The sequence below is a fragment of the Euprymna scolopes genome, chromosome 37 (assembly GCF_053919585.1).
Source record: "Euprymna scolopes isolate OS-2025 chromosome 37, ASM5391958v1, whole genome shotgun sequence".
NCBI classification, from domain to species: domain Eukaryota; kingdom Metazoa; phylum Mollusca; class Cephalopoda; order Sepiida; family Sepiolidae; genus Euprymna; species Euprymna scolopes.
This window is the reverse complement of record NC_136518.1, coordinates 58,883,752-58,904,004: the sequence shown is the minus strand read 5'-3', so window position 1 is coordinate 58,904,004 and position 20,253 is coordinate 58,883,752. Positions and strand designations below refer to the sequence as shown.

General features: G+C 36.2%; 1 protein-coding gene and 1 pseudogene across 1 annotated transcript in view; both read left to right on the top strand.

The window, feature by feature from the left end:
- LOC145261202 (uncharacterized) overlaps nucleotides 1–20,253 on the top strand; it is a 751,089-nt gene that overhangs the window by 28,491 nt on the left and 702,345 nt on the right. The gene's annotated exons all lie outside the window — the stretch shown is intronic.
- LOC145261359 (U2 spliceosomal RNA) lies at nucleotides 1,322–1,504 on the top strand (annotated as a pseudogene).

Sequence of the window (20,253 nt, the reverse complement as noted above, 5' to 3'; positions counted from 1 at the left end):
ATCGCCACTTCCGTCGTTTGCTCGCTCATCCGATAGAAAGGAAGATGGATCGCTTGACGTCATTCTTGCTAAGATAACAAGAGATGAAGGAAGTAGTTCGAACATTACAAAATCAGTGTGCGCGTGCGCGCAATGAAATTTCCGCAGAAATCTGTTGCTTATATAAAGTGACTGATCTAAAGTATATCGTCGTGGGCCATGAAGTCTATCTTGAAGAGTTCAGAATTCATGAGTTTTGACTATTACAGCAAAGCCATTAAATTCATATTATTTCTCATCTCTCTCTCCTCTTTTCCCCTCATTTTGCATTTCGTATCCCCCTCTCCCTTTTCTTTTCTCTTTTCTTCTTCTTTTTTTTTTTTTTTTACTTATCCTACCTCTTCGTACCTTCCTCCTTCTCTTCTCTCTCATCCGATTTTATATTCCCCTCCGTGCTCACTACCTTCTACTCACGTAAAGACTCGATCATTAATCGAATGAATAAATTATGTAATGAATTGGTCATTATAAAAGACATCGTTTGCTTTTCTGCTCCATTTATTGCCAATAAAAAGGCACGAATCCAACACTTTTACTCCGTGTAGATAAAGGCGGAAACCCCCCCAGAGCACTTCGCCTTAATTAAAAAGCGAATAAAATAAATCGCGTAACAATGATAAAGGAACGTTACGCAACTGATCGCAACAAAGGGCACCCGACGAACGCAAACACTCGCCATGGTTCAATGATAATGCACACCTAAGCAGCTAATGTAATTAATCTTTCAACATTTTCTTTCTAAAATGTTTGTGTGTTGCAAACCTACAAACCAAGTTGAATCAAGACACTAGACCTTGTACACATAGCTAAAAATGCTCTAGAAACCTTACATGTACTGCACGTACACACACCTACACGTGTGTGTGTAATATATATATATATATATATATATATATAATTATTTTTTTTTTTTACCGCTTTATTTTTAGTCGCGTGCAAGCGACTCTATAAGTCACTCTGTCGGTCTGTCCGCAACACTTTTGTGCTTGGCCTTTTTGGTTAAAATCAAAGGTCTGTTAATAGATGCTGTTAACTTAAGCTTTTCTTGGCCTTTTGGCCAAGACGAAAGTGTAGTATCTGTTCCGGCAGATACTGCAAGCAAAGACCATATGTGGGGGAAACCCCACATATAAGACCTTGGTCAATGTAGGGGCAACTCTTCATATCAATTGTAACTATCCAGCTCCCCTACTCCCCGTGGAGTTGGTCCCCATTTCCCCTTCACTCCTCACATTAAAAATCGGCCTTGTGCTTAATTTGCTCGGTGGGGGAGTAAATAAATACCCTTTTCTTGGCCTTTTGGCCAAGATCAAAGTGCAGTATCTGTTCTTACTACATGCTGTACTTATTGTGATATAAAGTGGGGGGGTGATTTTCTGTATTTTTTTAATGTAAAATGATCACCCACTTTACAACCAGTCATTCTCCAGATCATTCAAGTTGTTTTTGAAGGATTTGTTATTTTTAAGCATCAAGTCATTCTCAAGGTAATTCAATTCATCCTTAAGTCCATTAAAGTCATTTACTCAAGTCATTTCAGCCCATTTTCCGATCATTTTAGTTTATCTTTAAGAATTTCATGTCAATCCTACATTTACGCATTCATTCATTACACGAGAGCACGCGACTAATGGCTATCGGCCTTTTTCACTAGGAAAACGCTCCTTATATTTGTTCAAAATGCCGTTTAGACCCGTATTTGTACATTATTTTATGTATCTACATAAAATTTGTAAATATTTTCAGTATTTACTTCGACAAAACTCGATACGTAAGTAGTGCTAGGTCGTACGTTTGGAAAATGGGTATGGCAATTAAGCTACACAGGATTTTCCACGTTTTATCACCGAAGATACACGGAAAATTGTGCAGCTTAACTTCCATATATTTCAAAACTTGTATATCAATGTTATTTATAGGACAATCCTGACTAGATAGAAAATGCGCCACATTCGAGATAGTGATAGGAGACGGACAATTAAACTTTGTAAATTAGATTTTACATTTATCATTTGACTAATAAGTAATGAAAGTTGAAAATTAAAATCTCCTTATTACATAGAATTTCAAAGAATGGCTTTTATCCTCAGAAAAATAGTTAACAAAATATTTATAGTCTGGGTATAATTTTGCTGGTGAGCACCTGCTTCCCCCCCCACTAAACAAGGCACATCGCTACTTTGATGTAGGGGGCTACTATCAAGGACATAAAGTGCAGGGATACTATGTAGGGAGTTGAGGAGCAGCAAGATATCTGGTCACATTACACTTGAACTTCTGCATGTCAGTACAGTTGGAAGCAAGAACCTGGAATGGAATTCCAAAGTCTTAACAGTTCTGAGGAAGAAACTATTACAGTAGAAGACTTGACAAGGTTCTAGGTCTGGCCTTTACTCTTGATCTGAGATGGAACGTGTACATCAAATCCGTTGCCAAGGCTGCTGAAAAAATAGATCGTTCTACTGCTCTAGTAAACTTCGCTGAGAACCAAGTACGTCAAAGGATGGCGTCATATTTAGGTAGGACCTGCTAGAAGCAGCTTATCTTGCATTGACAGTTTAAAATAGACTTCGTAACCTAGTGGGGAGGCCTTTTACTCTTCCCTCTAACCTCTTTCTACAGAAGAGACGGTGAGAGCCTGTTCCTGCTTTATCGTTATTTTCATGGCAAGTGCTCGTCTGATTTCCAATCTATGGTCCCCCCTGGCCTGACTTTCACTAAAAACACGCGTCTATCTGAAACCACTATCAATAATTTCGCCCTTTTTCTGTACCTAAACGCAGTCCATGAACAAAGCTTTTTTAAAACTCCACGACTGCTTTCTAACTGACTATTATATGGTTGTCTTAAAGTCAAACGTAAACAAATTCTTGAGCTATCCCCTTATGTAATCGAATTTACCAAATTTACAATGCTAACAATTACATGTTCCCCTTGACCACTGTATACGCATCGACCATTATCCTCGAGTGACTTCCGGGCATCGATAAGTAGTGACTTTTTATAAAAAAAAATTAAGTCATGGAAAGTAATCAACTTTGGCTAATAATATTTACATTCTCAATTAAATTTCCTTGTAATATGCCACAAAATTCTACCAGGTGCATTACTGTCTATACCTTTCGTTTATCGTTTACCTTTTCAACCTCTAACCAGCAATTCTATTTTGAATTTCACATTTTCTTTTTCGGGACTTCATGTGATATATATATATATATATATATATTACATCATTTTCTGAAAAAAATGACTTCTTGCACACGAATTTTTCAATGTATATTTTGCTAACGATGTTTTCTGAGGATAAGTGCCATTCTTTGAAACACTATAGAATAAGGAAATAATTTCCGACTTGTATCCCTCGTTTCGAAAAAGTGATGTAAATTCTAATTCACAACATTTAATTTTCCTTTCTTATATATATATATATATATATATATGTGTGTGCATTTTGTTTTACATAAGCATTAATGTTGCTACATATTCACGAGCGTGATTCGGTCAGCCCGTTACAAGTAACTAGAGACCTCACCAGGCGATATTGCTTATACAAAAGTTTATAATATCGTATGAAGAGGTTTCTAGTTACTTGTAACTGGCTGATCGAAACATGCTCATGAATATGTAGTGACATATATGTATTCGAAAGAAAAAAAAAAGTACATCATGCCTTACTTCGATATTGACAATCTTGTACTAACCTGAAAGTGATATATATATATATATGGAACTTATAGCTCACCTTCGTTGGCAATTTTATTATATACACTTGTAACTAAATTGAATATTGAAATGTTAACATCTGTGGTTCTATGGGACGAAACTACATGACAATTTTCAGGCTTTTTGAGGATTGATACCATTCTATGGTTAAAATTTTATTTATGACAATTGGTAAAAAAGAACCTATATTTTCAAACCAATAAATTATGCCCAAATTTCCCTACATTTGTATATATAGTGTCCTGCAAGCAAGCTTCAGTTTTTCGGTTGTCTTTTAATTTTTAATCTTAACGAGAAATTAACTTTCAAGGGATGTTATGACATTCAAATTTCATATGGAGTTAATCCTGTTCAATTATTCGTTCTTATCGCTAATCGGGGATACAATTCAGAACAAAGACTCGTACCAAGATCAAGCACAGCTTTTCTGTAAGGAAATGCTTATGAAGTGTGTGTGTGTGTGTGTGTGTGTGTGTGTGTGTGTTATCGATGAACAGTTTTAGAAATTACAAAACGGGAAAGTGATAAAATGGCCTTCAATGATAAAAGCAGAAACACAAGTGGCGCTCGTTACTTCCCGGGCAACGCTAGTGTGTTAGCTGGTATAGTAGACATTTGTTTATTCTTTCTCTTAAACTTGCGCTTATAAAAAGACGAAATGTCTGTCCCCTGGGGGATAGAGACGGTGTGGGTGGGTGGGGGAAGAGGAAAAGAATGTAGTTGTAAGTTACTATATAAACGTTTCTTTTGACCTGCATAACTTTAAACTATTGGATGAAAGAAAGACGACTGTAATGAGGAGAGGAACGCGATTAAGAGATGGAGAAATATATATATAAACTCACGGAAAAACACTAAGTATATAGGGCAAACAGGAAATTTGACCGGTTTTGTTCGAATCAGCAAAAGTGCATTTTTACGGAAGAGATTTGTTGAAACTGAAATCTCGTCTTTTCAGTCTTTCTGTATTCAATTTTTATTCCATTGTGTTTAACAAATTCTCTGCAGTTGGTATTTTATGATATATCGTTTGTGTGTGTGTATATATATATATATATATATATATATATATATATATATATATATATATATATATATATATATAGCATTTTTTTATTCAAATATTAAATGCAACGGAGACACTTTGCTTTATGATTCTTTTAATTTTTCGATTTTCCGTATAATCTTTTTTGTATCCAAATAAAAAAAAAACATTAATAAAAGTTCCGTAGTTGTTGCTGTCACGAGCACTTTCGATTCGTCCACGAATCATCTTCAGGTGTTGAAGTGCGAAGGAGGCGAAAATGAGAATTTAAAGTGAAAACTAAAATATGCAGTAAACGGCTTTAGGTGATAAGTTAAAATATGTACCTATTTACAATGCCTCCCCACGGGACAGAGTTAGACACCAGGGTCGTTTTTTAACGTGGAGAAAAGGTACAAAAATAAAAATTGTCTCAGTCGTGAAGGATTTCTCCTCCACCGAAAGAGAACAAGAAATAGAAGTGCAGCATCTGAAGAACAGATACTACACTTTGATCTTGTCCCGAAAATATGTAGTCGATAAAAAGTCGATTAAAATTATAGGTTGATAAAAAAAAAGTCGAGTATTAAAATCAGCAAGTTCGTGGACATTGTTAACGAAGTTCGTTCATTACGAACTACGCAAGACATTTTAGACCGTTACTGCTTTTCTCGTATGCAATATCATTTCTGGTGGGTTGAAGGGTTCTAATATATGACGCGTCAAGAATTTTTAATTTTTTAATATTTCCATGTTGTATAACTTTTACGTTGTCAACGAGGACCTTTCTACGATTGGAGAGGGGACAGTTATGTTCCTTTATCAAATGTTTATATGTAGCACTAGTATTATTTAGACGCATGGTTATTCGCCGGGATAAGGTTGTATGCCCAATGTATGTATTTTCGGAGTTATATTCTCCTATAGAGTATTTGAATTCATACATTACATTTTTTTTTCCAACGTTGTTATAGCCGATGAGTTGTTTCTAACCACGAGGTTTTGTGTTCTAAACTTCTTGTAGTAAAATAAAAAAATAATTTTAGAGTTACTGTCAATAGGCGTCAAGTACCTACTACGAAATTTTTAATTGGATTTTCCTCGATTTTGAAGTGAGGTGTTATTTGATTTTGATAAGATATATTAATGGAGTTTGCATTGCGGTGTTGGCTAATATTATTAGTGTTTTCCAGGGATTGTAGCATTCGTTTTATTTGTTCATCAACAATTACAATTTCATAATGTGTTTGTATAATGTGTGTGTGTGTGTGTTTCCCCTCTTGGGGAGGCAAGTAAATTGGAACATCGACAGCTCGGGCATGGCCAAGACTAGTCCAGCCAGAAGTTCAACATAGCATATTTATTTAGTGTGTGTGAGTGAGACTAACACTCAGTCACATAAAGCGATAGGTCATATCACAGACCGGTAGATCTTCGACTTGTCGATCATTGATCTGTGGATCACCACAGACAACCGAGGCTGTACATTATTTCAGCCATGCAGCCTTGATCCGAAAGGGCCTTCGGGTCAAGATTAAAGTGTAGTATCTGTTCCGGCAGATGCTGTAATCAAAGACCATTGTCCTTGTGGCAACCCTATATACCAAGAGCCTCTCGCTATCAAGTTCTCACCTCTCGGGAGCTGGTCCTCCTTTTCTCTTCCCCTTCCCACTCTCCACATTTAAAAAAACGGTCTCCTGCCTAATTCGCTCAGTGGAAAGCAAATAAATACAGCCTTGATCCGAAAGGAGGTTTCCACTAAGATAGTGAACGCTTGATCCTTCATTGTCACTGTAAATTACCTGATATGCTTTTCTTTATATACTTAATGCTGTGATGCCTTACGTTTCGTAAGTATTTCGATTTTTACTCTTAAACAAGGAATATTGCCATTTGAACATAGGGGGTTACTATTTTGGGTCCATATTTACAAGAGATGAGTGAAATGTCGGTTTACATTACATTTTAAATTTCTGCACATCAATAGTCAGGAAAGCAGGGAGGGAAGACTCAAGTCCAGCTGTCTGAAGAAAGAATCTATTAGAGTAGAAGACTTTCCGGCATCTAGGAACCTCTGCATTTAAAGGATGGGATTTTGGTGATAAACGGGTTTGTCGAAGATGTACAAGTGCAAGGAGTTCATCAGAACAATTTTTTTTTTCTAAATGTTTTTATATTTTCACCCTAAACAAGGCTCATCGCCACTTTGATGTAGGGGGGGGCTACTATGTAGGGAGTTTGGTAGCAAGATGTCGGTTCACGTTACACTTGAACTTCTGCATGTCAGTACAGTTGGGGAGGCAGAGTCCCGGAAGGGAATTCCAAAGTCTAGCGATTCTGAGAAAGGAACTACTTGAGTAGAAGGCTTTCTTATATCTAGGGATCTCAACTGTGAAAGAGTTGGATTAGCTGCTTGTGGGGGGTTATTTACGTCGATGGGGTACAAGTGCTTGCAGTTCGTCAGAGCATTCATCGTTAAAGTACTTGTAGAACAGGCAGAGGGATGCAACGTTTCGTCGATAAACGGGCGCCGGAATTGCGGCGATGGGACAGAGGTTGGGGCTTTGATAGTTCCTGTGAATGTTATCCGAGGCGTTTGAAGAAAGTTCTCGGGTAGAGTGTTACCTGTCATGCCTATCGATGGCTGAGAAGGTGTCTTGTAATTGTTAAAGAAAATCAGCTTAAATTCTTAGATGTATTTTTTTTTAATTATTTCTACATCCTTGTATTAGGTCAGTGCAAGAACGTTTGCCGATTTAAAATTTCGTCTAGAAAATGAAAAGCTGTTTTCTTTTCATCTTTATTTATAGCAATAAGAATCTTGACTCTCTATAACTTAATTCCATCTGTAAAGCTTATGATTCGCTTGTAAAATTCTTTAGGTTTTAATGTGAAATATAAAACTTTAGTCCGAACAATCCAAATAATGCGTTAAATAATTGTTTCGTTATTTTTTATTTATTTTTTTTTTTTTAAATCTCACCCAAAATCGTCCAATAGTTTAATTTTTTTTATTCAATTTTCACCCCAAACAAGGCACCGTATCCCTTGGAAGTAGGGGGCTACTATCGGGAACAAAAGTTGCAGGGATATTATGAAGGGAGATGAGTGGCAAGATGTCTGGTTACATTACACTTGAACTTCTGCATGTCAGTACAGTTGGGAAAGCAGAATCTGAGTTCCAAAGTCTAGCAGTTCTGTGGAAGAAACTATTGGAGTAGAAGACTTTCTTACAGCTAGGGATATCTACTGTGAAGGGGTGGGATTAAGCTGCTGGTCTGGGGTATTTACGTCGAGGGAGTATAAGTGTTTGTAGTTCGTCAGAGCATTCACCATTAAAGTATTTGTAGAAATGGCAGGGATGCAGCATTTCATGGATGGGACAGGATGAAGTCTAGATGACAGTTTAGGACCTATCAGTTTCTATGCTAAGTATTTTATACGACAAACAATATCTGAATATTAGTTTTAAAAAAAAACTCACATAGTTATGTTTTACCCACGTACGGAAGAAACCTAAATTTTCAGGTGTGTCGTATATTTGGAATACTTTCAAAGCAAGAAACGAAGGTCGATGTTGTTGACATGCCATATCATATTAATGTTGTGTAGAATATTATGCCGGAAGACGTGTGTGTGTGTGTGTGTGTGTGTGTGTGTGTGTGCGCACGCGCACGAATGAAAGTGGAAGAAATGAGTCTACTCAGTTGACTTGATGTAGACATGTTATTTACATTGTAAAAAAAAAAAAATTCAAAAGCAAAAATAATATACGGTATTATCACGTTTGATACACCGGTTCTCGTCAGATCACCGAAATTAAGCAACTATGAGCCTGGTCAGTACCAGAGTGGTGACGATTTGAAACATCCAAGTGTGGTATGTGCTTTTATCTGGGCATTGTTTCCAGTTGGCCTGGACTTCTTTGCCACTGGAGTCAAGCAGTGCCGATTCAGGAGAGGTATGGTTGGAGATTGCGCCACCCTTTCCACACAATTACACGCGCATCTGTCCCTACAGGAGGTATCCTTCAGTCTTTCGAGACTGAACGAAGACCTCGATTTACAAGGAGGTAGCATATAGAATAATACAACTTACATCTATCAGTCTTAGTCCGATATTGAGTTTGTGTCATAAATATCAGAATTAACATATCCTTCTCATCATTTTCCCGAATTCGATTCGAAGTTATCCTTTGACATTTGTCAGCGTCTGTTTTGCCCCGTTCTCGCGTTTTTTTTTGTTGTTTTTTTGTTGTTTTTTTTTTTTTTTTTTTTTTTTTTATGCGTGAGAACTCGCATAAGAGATAAAAGGGAGGAAACAGAAATCGTAGTTATATATATATTGTCCTAATACACCGAAAAAGTAGAAATAGAAACAACAATTTTAGTTTCTTTCTTGACGATTTCGCCTGCAATTCGTGTTTTTAATTGACTGTTAAAAATCCAGAAATGTGAAATTCTCGTTTCACGGCTGTGCGTTTTGGATTTTGAATACGGTATCACTTAGCCGAAGAGAATTGGTAAGACTCCTCAACAGATATACGCTCGATTTCTGATTTGTTTTTCCTCTGTCCGATGAAATATAATATTTCTACAATTAAAATAGTTTCAAGAGAACTACGAAATGTAAGCGGGTTGAAAAAAACATCTGCCATCGACTCTCAGCTCCTTACCTCGACTTAGGAGTCGTTCACTTTTTATAGCGTCGACTGAAAAAGCATCAACTTTTAACTCTTGACTCCTGCAAGCATTGCCGATTCTCACCTTCCACACCTATGTTGGTTTGACGTATGCTATATCTAATACTAATGTCACACCACGAGGAGTTTGCTATTGCAATGTTAATTGAGCTCAACTTTTTTAAAAATTGTTAGCAAACACACTTTGGGAATAACCAGTATCGGTAAATTTTATTCTCCATAACGATTAAGTCAAATGGTCATTTTTTTTTTTATAATTGAGTGACTCTCAAAAACATCGTTTATTTTATTCTAAAAAAAAAAATTCAATTTCAAAGGTCACCTTCAAATCGTAATTTTGGAAGGTTTTATTTTTCACGTCTAGATACAGAGGATACTTTTCTCTAAAAGTAAACCCTGACCAAATATTCAAAATCACATAGTATTCGCTGCCCAAAATAAGATATCCTCACTATGGCTAACCCACATTAGCGTTTACGAGGAATGGTGCACCTTCAAATGATGTTACCTCAAATATAGCACAAAGCTGGATACTCCACCAGACTAGATAAATTCTTGTCCTGGAATCTAGTGAGACCATAATGAGATATAATACAACATATGAAAATGGTTAATTGGGGAGAGGAAGACTGTTCTCAATTTCTTTACTAACTCAGTGTTTGACAGATAAAGAACTTGCATAGATATTCGAATATTCCATTTATCTTAGAGTTCAAGTGTTAGCCCCAGGTCGTGAGCCCCTTGATTTCTGAGAACTTCGACTGAAGTAAAATGAAACAAACAAACAAACAAAAAAATAAAATTATCGGATTAAATGTCGTCATAATTCAAATCGTACTTTTGAAAGGTTATATTTTTCGTGTCTGAATGTCAGCTGGATTTAAGTTATTTGCTTGCACTTCACGAGAAGATCAAGAAACAATTTTCAGGAAAACAATTTTGGGTGGGGGCAAATTAAAAAGGTAGCGAGTCTGTATCTGATAAATTTACTTGTCTGTCAACGAAGAGTAAGGAGTGTTTTTAAAATAAGATCCGACTTACATATTCTGACTTGGATTTAAGATTCGCTATTTAACTAATCATGAAAGCAGAAATATGCGATGATTTGTGATTGGTCTTCTTGCTGGTTTAATAACAAATGTTTAATTATCTAGAAACATACGTTTCGTCCTTATGGAATCCTCAGTGAGGAGATAACTGCTGAAGCCAGTCGCACAATTCGAACACCGGAAGAAGTGGCATCTTTTAATTCAATTCGAAGAGCGCTCAGCAATGAGATTAAGATGCTAATCAACGGTTAGAGATGAGAAATAAATCCTGTTGTGTCAAGCGAGCGAACAAGGGGTTAAAATTGAAAAATTGGTACACGGCTGTCATCGGATTTGTTTCACGACTGCGCATGTGCGAATCGTTAATATTATCGTAAGAATACGTAGGTTTGAAAACACTTTAAAGATGTGTCCAGCTGGCTTAATTGTTATCGTAATTGTTTCAGTCTTTAGGTTTTGTTTCAGCTCGAGTATTTTTCTTTTACTAACAAAAAAGTGAACTGTTAAAAAACAATACTAGCATACACGTCTGTTTCTTTCCGTGTTTTTTTTATAATTTTTTATTTTTTACTTTAAGGAATTTAACGTTGCGTTTAATGCCGGGTACATCTGCTAGTATTGCGATAAAACGATTGCTCCTGTTAACATTTCAAGTGATCTCGACAATGCCAGTTATCTTAGCTCGTGTTTTTTTTTTTTTTTTGTTTTGTTTTTCAACAGAATGTGACCCAAATGAGTCATTGGGTATTCAAAAGTTTTAAATAAAAACAAAATAAAAATAAAACAATTTACGCAGAAATTATTTTATTTTCATTTTTTGCCAAACGTTGAAATAAAGTATCTTCAAACTCCAAAAAATAAATTGAGATATAAACTTTTTTTTTAATTTCGGGCGACGTTTTGGCTGTAGGTGTTTCGGTTGACGTAGGTAAAGGCGCGCGAAAAAAAAAGCAAATAATCGTTAGGGGATGAGAGGCGCGAATTGGCAGATACGCCATTGCAACCGATATCTGCTGGTTTTCTACTCACTCATGGCCAAATTTGTTCATCGTTTTCGCGAGCGACTTTCCTTCGAAATATTTGTAGACAGATTCACTGCTTCTGTAACATCTGTCTTCTCTATAGCCATAGTGTGCGCCAGCTTAGCTGAAAACTGGGGGAGCTGGGCACAGAAAGTGAACACTTGATCTCAATTTTAAAACAAGAGTTTCTTCATATGTACTAAGTTATTAAAATAACTTATAAAAAGAGAAAATTGATCTCAATTATACATGAAGAATATTTCCTTTTTTTTTTCTCTTTGGCACTACGTTACAAAAATTAATTTGATTTTATAACAAAGATATTGTAATATTTAATAAATTATAATAGCTAACTTTTTAAGATTTATTTTCTCTAACTTATAACGCACCTTTTGGCTGCTTTGATAATACGTTAGAAAAACAAATTTTAAAAAATCGCATTTGATCTCGTATATTAAAAAAATAGCATTCGCAGTTTGCTACTACGTTATAAAAACTTTCCATTTTAAAAAGCGCTCATTTTAATCAGCAACAAAACTACAATTAGCAGTTTTGATACTACGTTATAAAACAACTTTTAAGTTAGTCATAATTTTTACGCGTTAACTTCTCTTGAGCGTTTTGGTATTACGCTATAGTAATTTAATTTTTATAATAGCGTTTAATTTCACAAAATTAAGGTCTCGGTTCCTCTTACTACTGCGTTATAAAAACTAATTTCAGAATAGCTCTTGATCTCGATTATAACTGAACTCTATTACGCTTAGTTTTTATATGATGGTATAAACATAACTTAAGATAGGCTTGACCTCAACTATAACGAACAACTCTTATGCTGTTTTTGTTTTTTGTTTGGGTTTTTTTATATACTTCGCTATAAACCCAAATTTAAAGAATTTAGCTTGATTTCAATTAAACGAACACCTTTTTAGTACGTGATAAGAATGATAACGTTACAACTACATATCTATACCATCACCCTACTCTTTTCGGGTATAAACCCCATTAGGCTCACTGTTCTCTAAATAGAACCCGAAATTCGTTTAAACATTAATAAGATATCTAATAGTAATTAGTCTGGAAAAAAAAGGATAAAATTCATTTTTATTCATCGATTTCTCTCCAAGAGCTGTTGGAATCCTCTTAAGAATTCTTGTGAAATTTGCTAAAATTCAATTTCTTCAATAATGTACGAGTCTTGCACCACTTATGTCGTCTTTTAGAAAAAATTAAAATCAAGATTTAGTGATGACAAATCTCAAATCCTTACCTTAATTTTAATTTAATACTAGCAGGCCGGCCGGCATTGCCCGGCCGTAAAATACGCTTAAATATATTTTGATTAATGCAGACTTTGTATAATATTATATTGGACCCAATATGTCGTAATGATTTAAAGTTAACAGAAATGACTCATGCGCCACCACCGAGAATCGAAACCAAAGCGTTTAGTTAACGATTTACTTTTTCCTTTGATATTAATGCCTGAGCTATGAAGGCATGTTTACCGTAAGGCTAAAAATTAAAATCTGAACCTGAACAGCGGCATGCATATTTGTAATGCCGTCGTTCGACCTTCACCGGCAAATTCCATTTCTTTAATTTTCAGATTTTTCGCACAAATTTTTCCTGGCGATAACTCCGTTTCGCATAGGTTGGAATACTCCATATTTTTCATGTCTGTAGAGAAAAAAACTGATAGTTTGGCAGGCAATTTTTTTTTTTTTTTTTAAACATTCCAGCTGTCTATAATATGGTTGTCTTAAAGTCCAACGTGAACAAGTTTCTGGTGAGCCGTTACATCTGAGTTAACAAATTTACCGAACTTCCATTACTATCGATTACTATATTGTCCTTTTGACTGCTGTACACTCTTTAACCCTTATCCTTGAGTGGCCTCTTGGCCTTGATAAGTCTTGTCGCCTACGTAAAAAATATACGCATATAGAGGTTTGTGTTTACTATAACCTTTTTATGCAAATATTACATGTAGACTATCTGCATAAATATAATTACACGTAATGGTTAAAGATGATCATCCTATAAGAAAGCTAAAAAAAAAAACTAATAGGAAATTAAAATAAATGTTTAAAAGAATATGCAAATTAGCTAGATTTTTTGCATGTGAATGCAATTTTACGAGCCATATATAAGAAAGTTCTATTTTCTTTTTTAATAAATATGAAACAGGGGTTTTAATATATCAATACACACAAGACGAATTTATTGGTGTATAGATTTGAATTTTCAAATGGGAAGCTGTACTCTATAAAAAAAAAAAAGACAATTGGGGAGTTTATATATAATATCGTTGTACCTTCAACGTACGTACGCACGCGTGTCACGGCTTCCAGATTATAAATTATTTAGTTGAGAGATCTTCATTATTAAAAAGGAGGCTAGGGCATAACTAGGGCTATGACAACAGCATATTCTTTTCCTTTGATTCTCAGGTATATATCCATTGATGTTTTATGTAGTGATGTGGTTCTCGGTTGTTTGTGTTTGTGTCGGATATATGTTCGAGAGTAAAAACAATGAAAAGAATGCCTTTGTTATAGCCCTCGTGATAACGTCGCACGCGCATTAAATTAATGTGTAGATACGCTAATTTAACGTTTGTAGTATGTTATCGCCACTAAGCTGTTGCTAATAGTAAATGTAATTTTTGTATGAACTACTTTGATCTTGATCATAAATGTGTAAATTTGATCTCTAATGTACCCCCTCTTTGTTTCTGAAATACATCATATGTCCCCAGTGTCATATCTTTAGAACGGTCCATATCTTTCTTTCTAAATAAAATAACTTTTTCCCTTTCGATTTGTCTATTTTAAACCAGTTTTGGTTAGTTTCAACTCTAAAAATGTTAGATACACTGGGAGATAAGTCATAAAAACTAATTTGAAAAGAAAATGCCGCTTAATTTTAGGCTTCTTTTGGTACCAAGTCTTTACTTATTTAAAAATAAAATAAAAATAGGATTATATATTGACTGTAACATGCATATTTCGCTTTTTGGTACTTAAAAAAAAAAACTAGCGATTGGTGTATATAATTGACATCTCTTACATCATTTTGATGCTAAGTTATTTTGCTGTACGTCTGCAATAAAAACCGATGCCTTTATTTTTATTTTTTTTCAGTGATATAGTGCCATACTCTCTTGTATAACCAAAGCCATTACTTGAATGGAAAAGTTTGACACCTAGGGGCCAGAGGTGATTTCAGTAAAACAAGTTGGTGAAATCACATGACACCAGGGAAGATATTTCTGGCTCTTCTGGCGACCTTTACTTCGATTGATGCCTCCGTTTACTCTAAAGAGACGATGGATACCCCCCTTTAAGGGTAGCTGCGCGTGTAATTGTGAGGCAAGGGTTGCGCATTCACCAACCACGCTTCTCCTGAATCGGCACTGCTGGAGTCCAATGGCATGGCGAAGTCTAGGGTGACTGGAAACAATGCCGAGATAAGCATTTTAGTACTGACCAAGCCCCACTTGCTTAGTTAAAATCATCAAATTATTTTTAAAAGAAATGGGTTGATCTTTACGAGAGGGGTTCATTAAAAAAAATGTGTTTAGTTTAGAAGTACAATAGAACTGATATACGACTTTTATTCAACCGACTGTAATTTTTGTTTCGGGTGGGTGATCTGGAGCGCAATGATTCTTTCTCTGTTTCTATCTTCCATGGCCTTAGAAAGATCAAGTTGTAAACCAGTGTTTTCTGTCAATTTTGTGTACGTCTTAAAGATCCCACCATACTACATCATTGATCTCACCTTTTTTTCTTTTCTATCATAGCCCAGCATATCCTGGTCGTCTTTCCAGGATTACTGAAGAAATCCTGGTCAACCGAGCATACAAACGGCTAATGATTGGGTGTGTTTGCCAGTTTAAGTTTAACACTGCCCGGAGCATTCTAGTGCAAGTTCCATCCAGTACAAAAGTTGCTACATACTCTGGAAGAGCCAGTTGTCATGATTGGATGGTATACACACGCAACTAAAACAGGATATGTCCTTCCACCAAACCGACCTAATTGAAGCACTATACAGAACACAACTCAAACAAGTAGATTCCGAATATCTTGGCAACCACATCGCATTCATCGAAAAAGATGTCCACATCAGAATAGCCAAGGCTCGGAGTGCACTTAAACGGCTGAAAGTTATATGGAAAGCTGCCTTCTCGAAAAACACTCGTCTAGCCAAAATCACTATCAACAATTTCCCACTCTTTAACTGTGCCTAAACCTAAACAGATTCCATGAACAAAGCTTCTTTCTTAGAACTGCATGCCTGTGGAACTCTGTTCTGTTTTTCTGCTTTCCAACCGACTACAATATGGTTGTCTTAAAGTCCAACGTAAACAAGTTCTTGATGAACTGTCTTCCTAAGTAATCCGATTTACAAAATTCCCACTACTTATGTTTACTACGCTATAATCGTAATGACTACTGTATACATCTTAACCTTTATCCTCGAGTGGCCTCCGGGCCTTGATAACTGGTGACTCCTATGTATATAAAAAAAAACTTTAGAGCCGTAGTGGGGACGGTGATAGAACTACTATAGCTGACATTTTATTTTAAAATCTAAATGAAAAAGACGGCTTTCTATTCGGAAGTTTTAAGATTTTGAAATTGCGTTTTTAATAAGTCACAATAGCAAACACAAGATATTTATTTTAAATCTATTAACAGACGAGCGTGCCCCCTACGTGTAAAAAAAAAAAAAAAAAAAAAAAAAAAAAAAAAAAAAAAAAAATTTGCACTAGTATTCATCGATGTTTTTAACGGGAATATTTAATAAAGAAAACATAAACCGGTATAGAAAGCAGAAACAAAACGTCTTCTGTATTTGAAAGCGCAAATGACTATGTATTGGCTTTGCACTTCTAAATTAAAATAGTTTTGTAACCTTTAACCTGCTGAAGAGAAAGTAATTTTAGTGTCAAACATTATGGCTTATTTGTACTCCAATCAAACCAATTATTTTTGCCATGCGCCCCTGTCCTATCCAAGAACCACGATAGCTGAATGTTTAGTTATATATAAGCGAAAAAATATAACCTTGTGTGAGATTTAACGGTGGCCATGACAAATATTTTCGAGTAACTCGATAGCCTCTCTGGCCACCGGAAAACAATGACACTATTTTTATTTGTTAAAAAAATATAACGGATAGAAATGCGCCTTTTTCCATTTTTTTTATTTATTTATTTTTTTTTTTTTATTAATAGGCTTGGATTATTTACGTGACCAAACACGTCTCCAATTCTGTCTACTGCTTCTTTCTTACTAGAAATATATATTAATGGAAATTTGCTGTACGTCTGTAACCAAACCTACCTAACATTTCCTACAGCTATGACATACTTATTTTTTATTTTTAATGTAATATAACGAATGTCCTCGTTTGCCTGGAAAAGTTTGAGTGGCACCTGGTGGTCAGAGGTGATTTCAGAACGAAAATCTGCGAAATCAATCGACATAAGGGAAGATAAATTTTTCGGTCTCTTCTGGCGAATCTTCAAGCGAAGACGTGAAAGTCGACGTTCCCTATTGTTGTCCCATTGAGAGCAGCAGCAGCACGTATAACAATGACTGTACAACACAGATGTGAACGTGATAGTCCCGTCATTTAGGTTGAACGGTTTAGACGCGATTACCAGTGCGCGTGTCGTAAAAGCATATTTAAACGTGCCGATCGCGCTGATGATCGGTTACAAGATCCAGGGTTGTTGGTGCTAACCCGTTGGTAAGTAGGCTAGTTGTTTAAATTTGTAATAATGAATATTCTAAAGGGCCAAGCTTTTTTTTTTATATATAAATTATATCGCAGGAGTGTTGGCTTAAGTGAAATAAAATGACTTTTATTCAACCGGCTATTTTTTAAAGAGCTAAAATGTCTAGTTATATTATTTCTCTCAGTTGCGCATAAAACGAGTCTGATTTTCTCTGTAACGGTTTATTTTTTATATACGTGGCATAATTACGTTGGTGAAGCAGTTCTCGTTAAATCCCCGAAGTTAAGCAACGTTGAGCCTGGTCAGTACTAAAATGGGTGACCATTTGAGAATTCCAGGTGCTGTATGTGCTCTCCATTTATATCGGCATTGTTTCCGCTCGTCTAACACTTCTCCTTGTCACTGGGCTCCAGCAGTGCCAATTCAGGGAAGGTGAGGTTGTGGATTGCGCAGCTACACTTACAGGGGGTATCCATTGTCTCATGACTGAACGGAGGCATCGATATCATATTTCTTTGTCTGTCCGTTCCACTAATTCGTAGAAACTGCTGCTCCAATCTGGCTGAAATATTGTTTGGACCTTTGTTATAAGGTACAGCTAATTTTTATAGTATCTGTTCGATGTATAGATATACTAATAGGAATTAGTATTTAATGCAAAAATGAGCACCAATTTAACCATATTCAACCATCAATTTTGCATAAGTCACTCCTTGTGACTCAATGGGATATAACTTGTCTTTTTTAAAGAGCTAAAATGTGTAGTTAAATGTCTTCCATTAGCACATGCAAGTCGTCTCTGATTTTATCTGTAACGGTTTTTTTCTGATTAATAAATCTTGCCAGCGTGACTTTTGTCTAATGATCCAGAACCTGGGATCCTGACGATGAGTACATACAAGTTTATACACGCCTGGACTAGGGAAAACATAATATTAGTAAAAGAGTCTTGATGCCTCGACCGTAAAAATCAGCGCCGAGGTGATCCATTTTTATACGGCTGCGATTACCTCATTGTTGTCGGGGAAATGCTGCCCACTTCATGCGTCTGTCAGAGATCCGACCAAATGGAAGTATGCCAGGTCGGAACTATACGGTGAGGAAGACAACACCGCCCAGACGAACTTTGTTACAGATTCCGTGGCCTTCAAACTTAGGTGGGGCCTGGCGTTGTCATGTTGTAAACAAAACGTTTCCCTTTTCTCTGGCCTTACACAGCAATACAGGCATTCGCTTTTTATTCCCCGCCCCCATCTTTAAAGCTTCATTAGGCTCAAGCCCAGAATTTTCCCAGGGTCAAATATTACGTTTCCAGTTGTATATTTATGTGGTCTTGCTTTTGGGTAACTTTCAGCAAAATCTGATCGTTGGGAAAGATTCTATGTCCCGGAAAGTGCTATTTTTGACCATTTTTGACTCATTGGGGACACAACCAGAATCTTTATCTAAAATCTGAGAATGTTAAATTTCCTCCTTTTGGATAGCTGTAGCATTATGCAAAATTTCATAAAAATGTAGTGAGTAGTTGAATTTTGGGAACGAACGGTGGACCAAAAATTCCTAATACGTAAAGATATAAACACGTTTAGATTCATCAAGCTATTTAAAGTATTTTGTATCATGAACAAACGAATGTTGCCACTTTAGTGATTAAAACAAGAGCAAAGACGTTGATAAACATGGTGCCACTCGGCTATGGATTTTCAACAGATTAGATCATTCCTCTAATAATCCAGTTTCTGTTGATTTTGCGGTGGGAGTTTAGTCCTGTGCAGTTATAGGATAGCTCATCCTCCAGGCCTTGCCTTCTCTCTTTGAGAAGGGGTTAGTTTATTGCTAATCGCCTGCGGCGCCCTTACCGAGAAATGCCGACGTGGCTACCCAGGCATTTTTTGTAGTTCAGAGTGTCCTTCAGCGGGTGTGCTGACTTCTCAATCCTACTTTACGATCCTGTCTAAGTTCTTGCAGTGGAAGGGAACTAAAAACCCTAAAGATGTTGCCACTTCGATGATCAGCTAGAAAAGGTGGGAAGTGGATAATGTGGGCTCAATCACGACTTTTACATCGGTGGTCACGTGGCTAAATCAATTAATCGTTAACTGCCATGATCTAAGTCAATCAAACATTATTAAAACGATGTAGTACCCTTTTCTAGAAAGCATGAGTTGACCTTTTTTTTTTTTCTTACTGTGGCATTATTCCCGCCATCTATAATCGCTATCTTCTGCACCCAACATAGACAATAGCGATGCCAACATATCCTCCAATTATTTTAATGTTGGGGATGAATCTTCTTGCTGCTTCGGTTGTTTGAAGACTTTGTAGGAAGTACCAATCAAAAATCCATTCTTGACTTTCAGCTGGACAAGTGCGGGGTCAAGAACTGGTCCAATACCTATCGAACTATGTCGCCTGAGTATTACTTAGGAGGCCCACGCTGTTTTTGGGTGAGGCAAGTTTATCGTTTGTTGCCTGAGGGGACCCTACGGGGAATGCTGATGGAGATGCTACACCAGAGTGCCCCTCCTTTAGAGGGTGCTAGCTGGACATACCCACTTCCTGACCCTGTAACATTTTGCTGAAGTGGGCATCAATAAATATCTACCGACATGTCAGAAATTCTAAAAAAAAAAATACTCATTCGATTACGTTGTTAGCATGCGCTCCATCAATAAATAAAAACAATAGTTGGAAACGAAATGAAACAAGAGTAATCCTTTTGGATTGGAGCGATTTTAATTTTTGTTCCCATTTAGAGTGCTCTCTTTTGGGGAGTGGGGCTGGATTTTACCCACATCAAAAAAAGCTTATTCTTCTCCCCTCCATCTGAGGAAAGCTAGTAAAAAGGAAGTCGCACGGTCTGCCTATTTCATATGTAATAAATAGGGCTGTGACAACAGCATATTCTTTTCATTGTTTTGACTCTTGGGCATATATCC